Here is a 12612-nt window from a genome sequence, read left to right on the forward strand (position 1 = left end):
TTCCCGCCGCTTGCTTTCTCACCCTGTATATTTCCACCGATTTTTATGGCAAAACGTATGCGCCTTGCACTTTGTTGTTTTTCTATTATATTTTAGCGCCTTTCGCCCGCTGCTGCACTTGCCAAAACATTTGTGCAACACGTGCAGATCTTTGAGGCAATTTAATATGGAACTTTATGCTCAAATTTGGGCAACACGTTTTGCCGTAAATCGCGACGCTCATGTTTCAGCTGAGTTTTGTATTGAGCGTAACTTTTATTATTGTACGGTGATTTCTATTTTAATGTCAGCCCATTTTCTTTTCTCTTCGTTGCGTTTTGGCAATGGAGAGGCGAAGAAGCGTGATCTGTTATTATTTTGAATTCTAATGCAGCGCATAAAGGGGAAGCAATTGCCCGAAAGTTTGGTTTTAATCATATATTAACAAAATTTGTAATGGAAAAATTAAGATTAAGAGATTGGAGAAAATGACACAATATACTATAAAGTGACACTTTATTGCAAAGAATTCGGCAGCTTTCTGCCAATTACGGTGTTCTGGGTGATACTTAGGCCTATACGGGTACTATTTGTGATGTTAACAGTCACTTAAATATTCATCTCTACCAAAATGTGGAACCAAAAGGAATTCGGCATTTCTCTGCAAAATTTGATGTATTTTCGTTTTTACTCAAATCGTATTTGAAATCAAACTAAAATTGGCGATAATTTCATTCAGCTTAAATATCAATCAAAATAAATACGACGGACGGACGTACTGACTGTCGAACCAGATTCCATATACTATTATAATACAACGTTATATAGGGTACATGTGTATATAAAACTGCTTAGATACCGATTTTCTGGTTGACATTTTACATTTTAAGGTGTTTCCCTGGCTTCGACTATTGCAAATTGCAAAAGTATAAAATGTTCGGATACATCCGAACTTAGCTCTTTCTTACTTGTTTCAGTTCAAACACAACATCCTTACACAAATGAAGTTTGTGTGTGTTTGGAAATTTGATATGTACTACGGTGCTCAAATTGAAAGGTAGTATAAATAAAATTTTATATTTCTTTTATATAGAATATTTTTTAAATGTATATAATAATTACAGAATAATTACATATATAAAACGTAACGAAGCATCATTAGGTACTCACCAAAGAATTTTTCCATTACTGCACGCATTATTTGCTTGTGGAAATAAAGATTATCCGCCTTTGGGGACGATATTGTGGTCAATTCATGGCAAAGTGTTCATGGAATTTAAAGCTTACAACGATGGACGAACGCATACAACGATAACCGTAATTCACACTTTTACCACTCATCATTTTTATTTTTTTCATTACTTATACGCTTCTACAATCTTCCGCGCACTATCACTATTATTACCGATTATACTAACATACGCATAAAGCAAAACGAATCGAACCCGACACGTATTAACATACTATAAATAGTACATATGTATGCATATAGTGCACGAAACGATGGCCATACATACTTACATATGTACATTATTATCACTACAAAATTGTATTAATTTTCGATGTTTATCACATTTTATTTTCATATCTCTTTTGACTTCTATTAAGTTCTGCATATAATATTTAAATTTATTTCATTTTTATTTACATACATAAGTATTTGCCTGCTGCGTCATGTCGTTGCATGTACGCATGAAACGAACACGTACCGACTGCACAAACAATTTGCATGCCAATTAACTTTCGCACACAAACTCTTTTAAGTGCTTTAACACACTTTTTCACTGCACTATACTTTTCACTTGCCCGCACTTTGTACACTTCTTTTAACATTTTAAAACACTTTTAAACACATTTTATTAATAAATTATTAACAATTCATAGTCAAATCGCAATTGTTCTACACTTTGGTAAAAACAGCAACTGTTTACCAAATTCCAATACATGCAATGAGTATGAAAACCAAACGGTAACACATTCCAACATACTCACGCTGTCTCTCACAGCCACTCATCAATTCTTTTGATCTCTTAATTAGTGTATTAGCACAACAACACGCAGTCTCTCACCCCACTGCTTAATGTTTGCTACCGTTTCCAACAACAAACCATTCATGTTTCTGCAATTATGTGTTTCGGTGGCAGAGAAAGAAGAGTACATAAGATGTAGAAATGCGTTGCGAATACTTTTGTTGTGTTGTTTTTATTCTGTGTTTGTTTTGCAGCACCTGCAATGAAATGAACAATTTTTTTACTGCAGCTAGTTGACAAAGGCAAGTATTGGAAATGTAAATCTGTATGTGATATGTAAATATATTTATAATATCTAGCTGGATATTTTTGTTCACTATTATCTACATATGCTACATTTGATGAATAGAAGTAGAGTGGAAACGGAGAAATATGTGAAGTTCGTTTGCGTGCATGAACGAGGATTATTTCGCTGTTGACATTCGCTATGGAATTTTATAGCATTACTACATAGAAATATGAGCTGTGGTATTAAGAATTAAACTACTGAAGATTTTTTATGGTATTAAGTCTTGTATAATTAAGATATTTTTAAGAAAACTAATTTTGTTAAACGAGTACTGCAAAAGCAACCGCCATGAAATTCTTCTTCCTCTTCCTCTGCTGCCCCCGGCCAGTCGTCCTTTCCTTTCACTGTCCAATTGGAGATTTCAAGCGAGCCAGGTCCTTCTCCACCTGGTTCCAACGGAGTGGAGGTATTCCTTTTCCCCTGCTTCTCCCAGCTGGCACTGCGTCGAATACTTTCAGAGCTGGAGTGTTTTCGTCCATTCGGACAACATGACCCAGCCAGCGTAGCCGCTGTCTTTTAATTCGCTGGACTATATCAATGGCGCGTGACCAACGCTCAAAGGACCGTGAATCTCCACCAGAACATTTTCCTCGAAAACTCGCAACGTCGGCTCATCAGTTGTTATCATCGTCCCTGCCTCTGCACCATACAGCAGGGTAGGATTAATGAGTGACTTATAGAGCTTGGTTTCTGTTCGTCGAGAAAAGGAAATTTTCATGCAAATATCTCCTTATGCAAGTTCGAGTCCGATTATATTCTGACTTGGAAAATATAAGTCTTCCAGAATATTATCAATATAAACTGTGGCACGCATTAAACCATCGATACATATGTACATCGCTATCACTTACCCACTCACTAACTCTTCTTCCCCCTCATAAGCGCTAAGCCTGCAAGAAAGTAAGCAACAAAAGTGAAAAAGATTAAAAAACCAAATAATTTAGTGTGAACAGTTAGTAGACTACGAGCACTTGCACTGAACGATTTTCCTAATTACGCAACTGCCATGCAAACGTAAAACAACAACAGTCAAGTGGCATGAGCAACAACAACCTTAACTATGCTGCCGCAGTAATTGTCCGACAAGAATGTGCAACACTGAAAAATAACAATAATTACGACAACGAGGCTTGCTGCAACTGCGCGCGTTGTTATTGCTGTTGTTGACTTTATTGCACAGCGGCAAGTGTGAAACTCACGTTATTGCATTTAACTGGTAGCAAAAATGAATTAACTTTCACGTTATGGGGCGGACAGGTACTCGCCGCGCCGCGCTGCAACGCAAGTAGAGCCAGGCATGCAGCGACGGCGGCGCGTCAAGGCTGGCAGAGTTGTGCAGCTAAGGCCAAGGAGGCAAACCACGTATGCACCGCATAAATAGACAAATGAAGCGTTGCAACTTCGCGCCTCACTTGCCCACTTCATATCCAAGCCACAGCGCTCTTGTGGCATGCAGATATGTGCGTGTGCGCGCAATAGCCACGGTGTGAACTCACACATGCGTCGCGCATGCAACTAGAAGTAGTGCTATAGCGACGCAGCGAAACACTTTCATTTCCCTATCCGCCACAGCGTATTTTCGTAAAGCTTCGTTCGTATTTCTGTGTGTGCGTGTGTGCGCAAGGAGTGGTTGTTTATAAATGCTTGTTGCAATTTTATTTGCTTGCAACAAATGCCATGTTGCATGCTGTGAGGAATGGTGTTGATTCTATGCTGTGCAAATAACTCTGCCTTTTATCAAATCTCCATTGTAGTGGAGCAATTCTTTCGAGCGTGCGCTTATGTGTATGTGTGTGTACCGCTTATGCCGTAGTTGGCAGGCAAAAGTGAAAATTGGACATTGTTTCGCTCGCACGTTGTGCATTAATAATCCGCTGTTAAGCCAATTTTTATTAAGAAGAATTGCCATTGCCAATTGCCAATTTGAGAAGCAGCAAATATTTATAGCGGGATTCTGTAACTAGTCTCTAGTCTCTATTTGAGACATTTTGACTTAAAATTTCAGTTTGTGACTAGTTACTATTCACTAAACAGTCTCTAGCTCTAGTCTCAAAATATTGCCTCAAATTTGAGACCTGGTCTTTAGCGAGTCACAAAACCAAAAAGAACTCTTGTCTGCCATTTTGAATATACTGAATAGCGATAGAGATATTAATCGATTGTCGTTTTTTTAATTTTTGTAAGCAACTCAAACACGCAAAGGTTAAAAATAGATCAATTTTACATAAATTTCGTTAATGTTATGAAACAAAGTGAACATATATTTTTATTTTTATTGATAATTATGTTTTTTGACTATGTTATAGAAAATTTAATATTTGTTATCGACATATTTATTTTCATTCAAGTATAAAAACATCTCTGAATAATGAAATGTAATAGATCTTGTGACTGTCACTTACAGAATAGCAAAATCGTCTCAAGTCTCAAAAATTGTCTCTGTCAAATTTAGAGACTTGATACTGTATCACAGTACAAAATCGCACGGTTAGCAGTGAAAATAATGGAGGCTTTCTAAGTGTGCCATATGTTGCTTTTTGGCAATATAACAATAAAACACATTTTTCTTGCTTGCACCGAAGCTATAGTACCTTTCACAAATATAAAGTGCTCATACAAGAACTTGATTTTGATCGCCAGATAAAAAAGTTGTACACATGAGAACTGGAACGTGATCGCCCAGTTTGTATGGCAGTATATAACAGCTATAGTGACTCGATCTGATCGCTTTCTTCGGAGATTGTATCGTTGTCTCGGAAAATAGTCTGTGTTCAATTTCACAAAAGATATATCTTCAAATAAAAAAGTTTTCCACACAAGAATTTAAACGTGATTGCTCAGTTTGTATGGCAACTATATGCTAGAGTGGTGCGATCTGATCGGTTTTTACGGAGATTGTATTGTTCCTGTAGAAAATACTCTGTACCAAATTTCGTGAAGATATCTCTTCAAATAAAAAATTTTCCATACAAGAACCATATTGCGTTCGTTCAGTTTGTATGACAGATATATGTATGCTTTAGTGAACAGATTTCAACAATTTCCGCGGACATTATACCGTTTTCTTGGACAATAATCCACGTTAAATCTCGGAAAGATATATTGTCAAATAAAGTATTTTTTCATACAAGAACTTTATTTTGAACTCTCAGCCTGTATGGCAGCTAAATGGCATGGTCCGATATCGCCGGTTCCGACAAATGAATAGCTCTTGCGGAGAAAGGGACTATCGTAAAATTCCAGCTCGATATTTCAAAAATGAAAAACTAAAGCGGGTTATATTTTGGAGTATTACTAAGGAACAGTAAGTCTCTGTGTAGTGCAACGGCCGTCCAATATAACCTAACCTAAAGTACTACCAGAGATAAAGAGATGTTTAACTCCTCTCTCAATGGAAGTGAGAGAGCCATTGCTAAACGTCAAAACCTAGTGAATTTTGAAAGCTAATCGAATTCAGTAGGTTTTGACGTTTATCAATTGGAAACGAGCGATGGCCAGATTGAAATCTTACCAAAAAAAAATATGTAAATGGAGGGATTGGTTGCATCGTTCAAGACCACTTATAAAAAATGTAAAGCAATGAAAATTAAATAAATTTGTGAAATTTAAAGGTATTTAATGAAACGTTTTGTAATTTGAAGCATCATAGTACTATTTTCAATGGAAAATGATTAAAAACATTTAATGATTAAGAGCTAAGAAGCTTAAATCGTTTTATTGGATATTCAAAGGTCAAAAGTCAGTTGTTTTAATATACTTTAAGTAGATTTAAATAGTCTTTCCATATAATAAATAACCACTATATGTGACCTGGTCTACGAAAAGGGAGCTGACGTGCGAAAACTAGTTTTCTGGGAAACAGCTGTTAAAAAAAAGCATCTCATCTTCCATCCGAATCAACTAAAAAGTGAAAATTGATTTTTTGACACCTAAGCCCCCTTTCCGCAGACCAGGTGACATATAGTAATTGTTACTCGTACTAAATGTTGGGTGTTTTAATTTAAAATTCCCAAAAATTGTTATTTTGTTCGATCTGGCCATAATGGAAAATGTTATAAAAAACGCTTATTTTGAGGCGCTGTCATACTGAAATAAGTTGAACATCATAATGGAAAATGTTATAAAACGCTTACTTTGAGGCGCTCTCACACTGAAATAAGTTAAACATCCCTTTATTCCTAGTACTACTTTGAGCAAAAAATGGTACGACTTTGTTCACAATCTTAAAATTCTTAATTTGTTATTCAAAATCTATGTTGTCCTTCTCAAAGTAATACCGATGGCACCAATACCCTCAAAGCAGTTGTTAAAGTCAATTTTCGTTTAATGTCTTCAATTGACTCAAAACGGTTTTCCCGGAGCGGTCGTTTGAGTTCCCTGAATAACCAGAAGTCGTAAGGAGCTAATATTGGGTGAAAATGTAATTTTCACTCAGGTTCTCGTGCTGGCAGCCGTCTAACGACCATCACACTGGCCGAAGCATGCACTTTTCCAGCATTAGCAAGACTACGGTGTAAGCATCAGGAGTCTCCACGTTATGATACACTGGAGAAGGTATCGATATTGAGACTGCAGAGTGTGTTAAAATTCGCGACAAGCGCAAAAGGCCAAACTCGTCTAAGCGTGGCTTATTGGACTACCATTTAACCTAAACTAATCTTGATGAAATCGAAGTGGATATTTAACAAGATGATGCGCCGGCTCATGTTTCGTGTCTAAACATGGGCATAAGTATTGCGCGAAAAGCTTTGTGACTCCTTGAATTCAAGAGGGCTTCAGTCAAACGGCTGCCAGGACCAAGTGATTTAAGGCCTCCTGATGATTTTCTGGGGTTATGTTAAAGGCTTAAAAGGCTTACGCCAATCAAGCAGCAATGCTCGAGAAGCTCGAAGACAACATTCCAGCCGAAATGCTGCACCGTTTCAGCGAAAATTTATGTGTGTGCGAAAATTTATATTCAAGCGGGGACATGTTATCGTTTCTGGCCAAATGTTGTGGTTCTTGTTGGTAGACCCTATATTGCACATCACAGAAATATTTTCATATTTTCTCAACAAATTCAACAAAACTATTAAAAACTGCATAAAAAGTTAGCTTAACCAATGAAAATACGACGAACTGTGCAGAACACACATTTGGTATACTTATGTAAGCCGTACTTATGTCTGCTGAGACCGCCTGCCACATGTCGAATGACATGCAGATTCTATGTACGTCTCAAACTATTGACTTTGCTGTTGTAAATCTTGCACTGCGCCATAACTTTTGCCATTTGTGTGGCGCACTTCATTTCAGTTTCAATTGACTGACTGCCATTGGCCTCAGCTTGCATACAAAAGCACACACTCATATATGTTTATATAGATATGTATTTTGTACTTGTTTGTATATGCAACAGGCACTTCATTTAAATGAACGTAAGGACAGCAGCGCAATTTGCTTAACAGCCGACGAGCAACAAAAAGCGAAATGCATTTTTCAATTTATTTGCAGGCATTAAGCCAGCTAGTCTTCACGTAATCTCCAGGCATTTCCTTCACTGACTTTTSCATCTCATCACGGCACGGCCGCGACTGCAGCTGTGTGCGTGCGTGTTTTGTTACGCATACGCAGCATTTCAAGTTCAAGTTCAATGCGCCGGCAGTATATACCTATATGCCACATGCATGTATGTGTGTATATGTGTGCATGTTGCAGCAGCATCTAAAGTGGTGCTTGTTGCCTAGCTGCACCCAAAGGTAATATGCCATAAAAATGCATTTAAACATAAATGACAAATGAAAATTATGTTCCCCCTTTGTGGCTAAAAGGCCAACTACCAATCGCATGGTTAACTCCTTACACTGCCCTGCTGTCCTGTGCTGTTGTGTAGACGGCTTTTGAAATTGCTTCTTCGTCAGTTTGATGCATAGCTAGACATCGGCCGTTTGGCACTTCATTTCATTTCATTTAATTTTGCAGACCCCAGAGCCAGCCAGCCAGCTTACAGTGTGACAGGCATTTAGTTGGACGAGCATTTTGCTAGTTTAGATCACTTAAAGGCAAATCCTTCACTCTCTCTCTACAAATTCGAAAACTTTATAACTAAACCATCGTCCTCACTAAACATTCCACACGCCTGAATTAATGTATGCAAACTGACGTTGTGCAATACTAAAAGCTCCTTCAGGATCGAGAAGGACCTCTGCGAGCCATTCGATACCAAACGAAGTTTCAGGTAAGGTATATATCTATGTCCCGACTTCCTCACTCTACTGCTGAGAAAATAATTCGATCTGTAGAGCTGAATAGAGAAAGACCAGCTAGAGAAGGACCTGGCAACACTTGGAATCTTAAATTGACGCCAAACAGCAATAATCAAGCACGACTGGGGCGCTGTTGGCAATCCGTCTACAACCGCATAACCGGCTGGGCTTTTGAGTCGGTTGAATTTAAACAAGGCTTATACTGCCCGTTATGGTGGTAACATTCCGCTACAAAAGCATACAAATTGACTTTTTTCATATATTAAATCTATACCAAGTTCTTTGAACCAGATGCTGGATTAAACAGTTGTGTTCAGAATTTTATCCCCAGGTCCATAGTTTGTTTGAGTTTATCGGTATAATTTTTAAGTAACTTGTAAACGTAGTCTGTGTTGAACAACCGATAGCTCCAACTTGCTCAGATTACATATTCGCACAACAGTTGGGTCTACGTAACCGGAACGGAACCGAATTTTTTACCCAATAAAGAGCTGTGAACTCGGCAGAATTCTGCCGCTACAACAACAATAAGACTCATAGGTTAGACTAGATTAGGTCCCAGCGAGAGACAACCTAACAACATCTCTTAAATCCATTCCATTCTTAATAACTCACGAGCGTTTCGCCGCTGAGACTACTCCTAGTGGACTCCTCTCCGCTCACACACCTCCAAAATCTATGTGGGCGTGACGGAGAAGAAGCTCAGTGACCATTTTCAAATAACTCTCAATTCAACTGCATCCCTGTTAATTTGGATCCCTGCATTGCGGAGCATACTTCTAGCGGCTTTTCTCGGGCGGAGTCGCTGGAGCAAAGGTACAGTGGGCTTTTCACGGATGGATTGATGTTCAAGGGAAAGATTGGAGGGAGAGTTTTCTGTTCAGTGCTCGCAATAAGCGCTTGTGTGGTCGCGTAAACCTACGGGGCCAGAGTGGAACGTCAAAGGTCCGTTGAACTGCTAGCACTTAGCAAGTTTCACAGCACCACAATAATGCAAGTAGGTGTCCCAACTTGAAGCTATCCTATTCAAACCAACGCGGTGAGCCTAAATATTTTGGAGAACGCCACTTATCAAAATTGTAATCAAACGAAAATGAGGTGGATAGATTTTGCCAGACTAAAGTTGAAGCAACTCAGTTGTCATACTTTCTGCGAACTAGGAGAGTTGATTGGAACTGATATTAGCCGCCTTCATAAATTTAAGGCAGTCTCTAAGCTCTTAGAGAAGTTATTGTTATTCATTTGATTTGTATATAAATACATATAAACAGATGTATCCAAAATTATTCACATACCGCCCAAGCTGTGAAGAGGAAAGGAGAGTTAGAGTCAGCTTGTCTATTGTCCGGCTTTTGCAACTTCTGAGCAAGAAATATCTACGTCGGCACACTTTTGACAAACCTAACGATCCATTTGTCGATTTATGAGAAATATGAGCTGTCCAAGTGAGATCTAACGATTTCAAACCAACCCTACGATCTAACCTATCCTGTACAAGAACTCAACCAACTAGACAAATAATTTGCACTTATTAAGAACCCGCCAACTTGTGGCTTTGTCGTCTTCAATCAACATTGCAATACACTACGTTTTGGTCACACTTCTCGCCGGCTCATTCTTAAACCGCCTTTTGCTGCAGCGCATTGAATTTATTTCGCATCATTTGCCACAAAACCCCATCATCATTAAGCATAATCGCAAAAATAAAATTAAATGAATTACGAAGATGTCAGCAAAGCAGCAGATCAACGGCGGCAACGATAGCAAGAACAGAAGCGCACGGCGGTGGCGCGCTGACGGGGCAGGCGATGAACAAAGAACACCGTCGAGAATTGCATACCAAAAATGCAAACATAATTCGTTACAAAAATGAGAAAAAAAGTGAAAATACCAAAAACAAAAAATGCTGAACAGCGAAAAGGTTTCGAGTGAGACAAATGCATAACAGAAATCAGCAAAAGTGATTCTACCACCGCCAGCCATATTTGTATGTGTAATTGTAGTGCCACAGCGACGCAGTGTTTTTTTACGCTTACCGTGGACTTTTGCGGTTTACAGCGCGTTGTTTGGACGAACACACTCACAAAGCAACGCTGAACATTCCCCACAGGCGATACCCGCTGCTAAACGCCGCCGTTGGTTATGCGCCTGCGGGCGGGTCCATAACATATATGTAAGTCCACACACACGGCACTATGGCACTATGAATGATAAAGGAGTGTGGTGTAGCGGGGCTTTTGGCCAGCAAACATGTAGCATTTATATTTAAAAATGTCCAGCAAAAACCGCAGACTCAATGCGACATGGCGTTGTTGGTGTCAGCCGCACAGTGGACCAATTGGGAATGTACACAATATTCGAATATTGGCTTGTGCTTGGAGACTGTAAGAGTAGCTGCCGTTTAGAATAGACCTCAACAACCGCGCCGTTAGTTCTACTTTCTGTAGACGGGATAAGGAAGCAAAGCTTATGGGTCTGGCAATAAACGAGGGCAAGATGAAATATCTCCTGTCATCAAACAAACAGTCGTCACACTCGCGACTTTGCTCCCACGTCACTGTTGACAGTCATAACAAAGTCGTAGATAACTTCATCTCTGGCCTAGAGATCCAACGCAGAATATGTGCTGCTTCGGACTGAGTAGGCAGTTGAGTTAAAGTTCTCTCTTGACGAACCAAGACCAAACTATACAAGTCACTCATCATCCCCGTCCTGCTATACTTGTATAGTGCGGAGACGTGGACGATGTCAACATTTGATGAGTTGGTGTTACGAGTTTTCGAGTGCAAGGTTCGGCCTTTTCGGTCCTTTGCGCATTGGTATTCAGCGAATTAAAATACACGAATAAAGGGAATTGAAGTGGAGGATATAACGGAAGGTGTATCGGACTACATTGCTGGTTTAGAGATCTAAGTAGGCATTTGTTAGGAGGGTGCAGGTCAGTTAAACGGATGGCGCAGTAAGTATCTCACAGTCATTTAGTTCTGGGCCGTTCCCTGCACCTTGATTAAGATAGATGGCGGATTACTCAGCATGACGGATGAATCGTAGTGGGACTGTTATGTTCAGTGCTTTCTGAAGCCCGACGAAAAATTCATGTAGTTCGATATTAGCTAATGGCAAAGTGCCCAGATCTTATCAAAAACCTATGGCTGTCTAAACGACAAAGACGGTTTCAATCATCTCTGTATCTCTAGCTGTTTCAACAAATCTGTACAGCTCTGCAGAATGGTACTGCAGTCTTACCAACTTGAATCGCACTTCAGGACTCCATACCGGAATCCTACTTCAAAATGGACTTTAGTCTCGCGGTCTCGCCCTATTTGCTCCACTATATGTGTGTCGTAAGACAACCATGTACAATCCTGCTGCTTGCAAAAGGTTTTCGTTGTTACAACAAATTTACGTTTCGTTGTTTTTGTTATGCTTTTGCGGTTTGCTGTTTTTTTATGCCGCGTTTTTTTGCCACGCATGTGTGTAAAGTTCAAATGTGGCGGTGACCAGTTAACCTTGAAAATATAGCGTACAACAGCAGCAAGAATACAGTGCGCGGCAGTACAATTTGCGAAAGTCACAGCCGTGTTGCATTTTGTACGCCACTACAAAAGCCACTACAACGTCGAGGGACCCAAAGAGGCGGCAGCCCCCCGCCCCCCTCTGTATGCCGCATTTCGCCCTTCGCCATGCATTCATGTCACAATTTTCACAAGTGGTTCAAGCACGCACAGTGAAAAGAAAAAACACGACAGCGCGAGAGCAGCTACAGCCACAGCTGAACAGTCAGTCGTTGTGAAGTATTCAAGCACAAGTGCATTTGGCCGTACTCCATTGGAATCCTTCAACGCATTTAATAAACAAATGTTAGGCTTAAACGATGGTATGTGTGTGTGTGTGTGTACCCTTTAGACCACTTGCCCATGCTAAGTAATGCGTCCATGCACAGATGAATGACACTTCATCTGTCTACGCATGAGCGTTCATCTCTATCTTGCCAACGTCTCCAACAGTCGACCCTTTACCAGCTGTCGGTCTGTCAGCTGCGTCAACAGCGACTCCATGCAAGCTCCGC

The 12612-nt window shown here is 39.7% G+C and overlaps 1 long non-coding RNA gene across 1 annotated transcript in view; it reads right to left on the minus strand.

Annotated features, from left to right (window-relative positions):
* Window positions 1–1527: 1527 nt before the first annotated feature.
* LOC108966774 overlaps window positions 1528–12612 on the minus strand; it is an 88116-nt gene continuing 77031 nt past the window's right edge. Inside the window, exon 3 of the long non-coding RNA XR_001993214.1 lies at window positions 1528–2206. This is a non-coding gene — a long non-coding RNA (uncharacterized LOC108966774). The remainder of the gene's footprint in view (window positions 2207–12612) is intronic.

Source organism: Bactrocera latifrons, unplaced genomic scaffold (genome assembly GCF_001853355.1).
Source record: "Bactrocera latifrons isolate USDA-ARS-PBARC rearing strain unplaced genomic scaffold, ASM185335v1 scaffold_17, whole genome shotgun sequence".
In the NCBI taxonomy this organism is placed as follows: Eukaryota; Metazoa; Arthropoda; class Insecta; order Diptera; family Tephritidae; genus Bactrocera; species Bactrocera latifrons.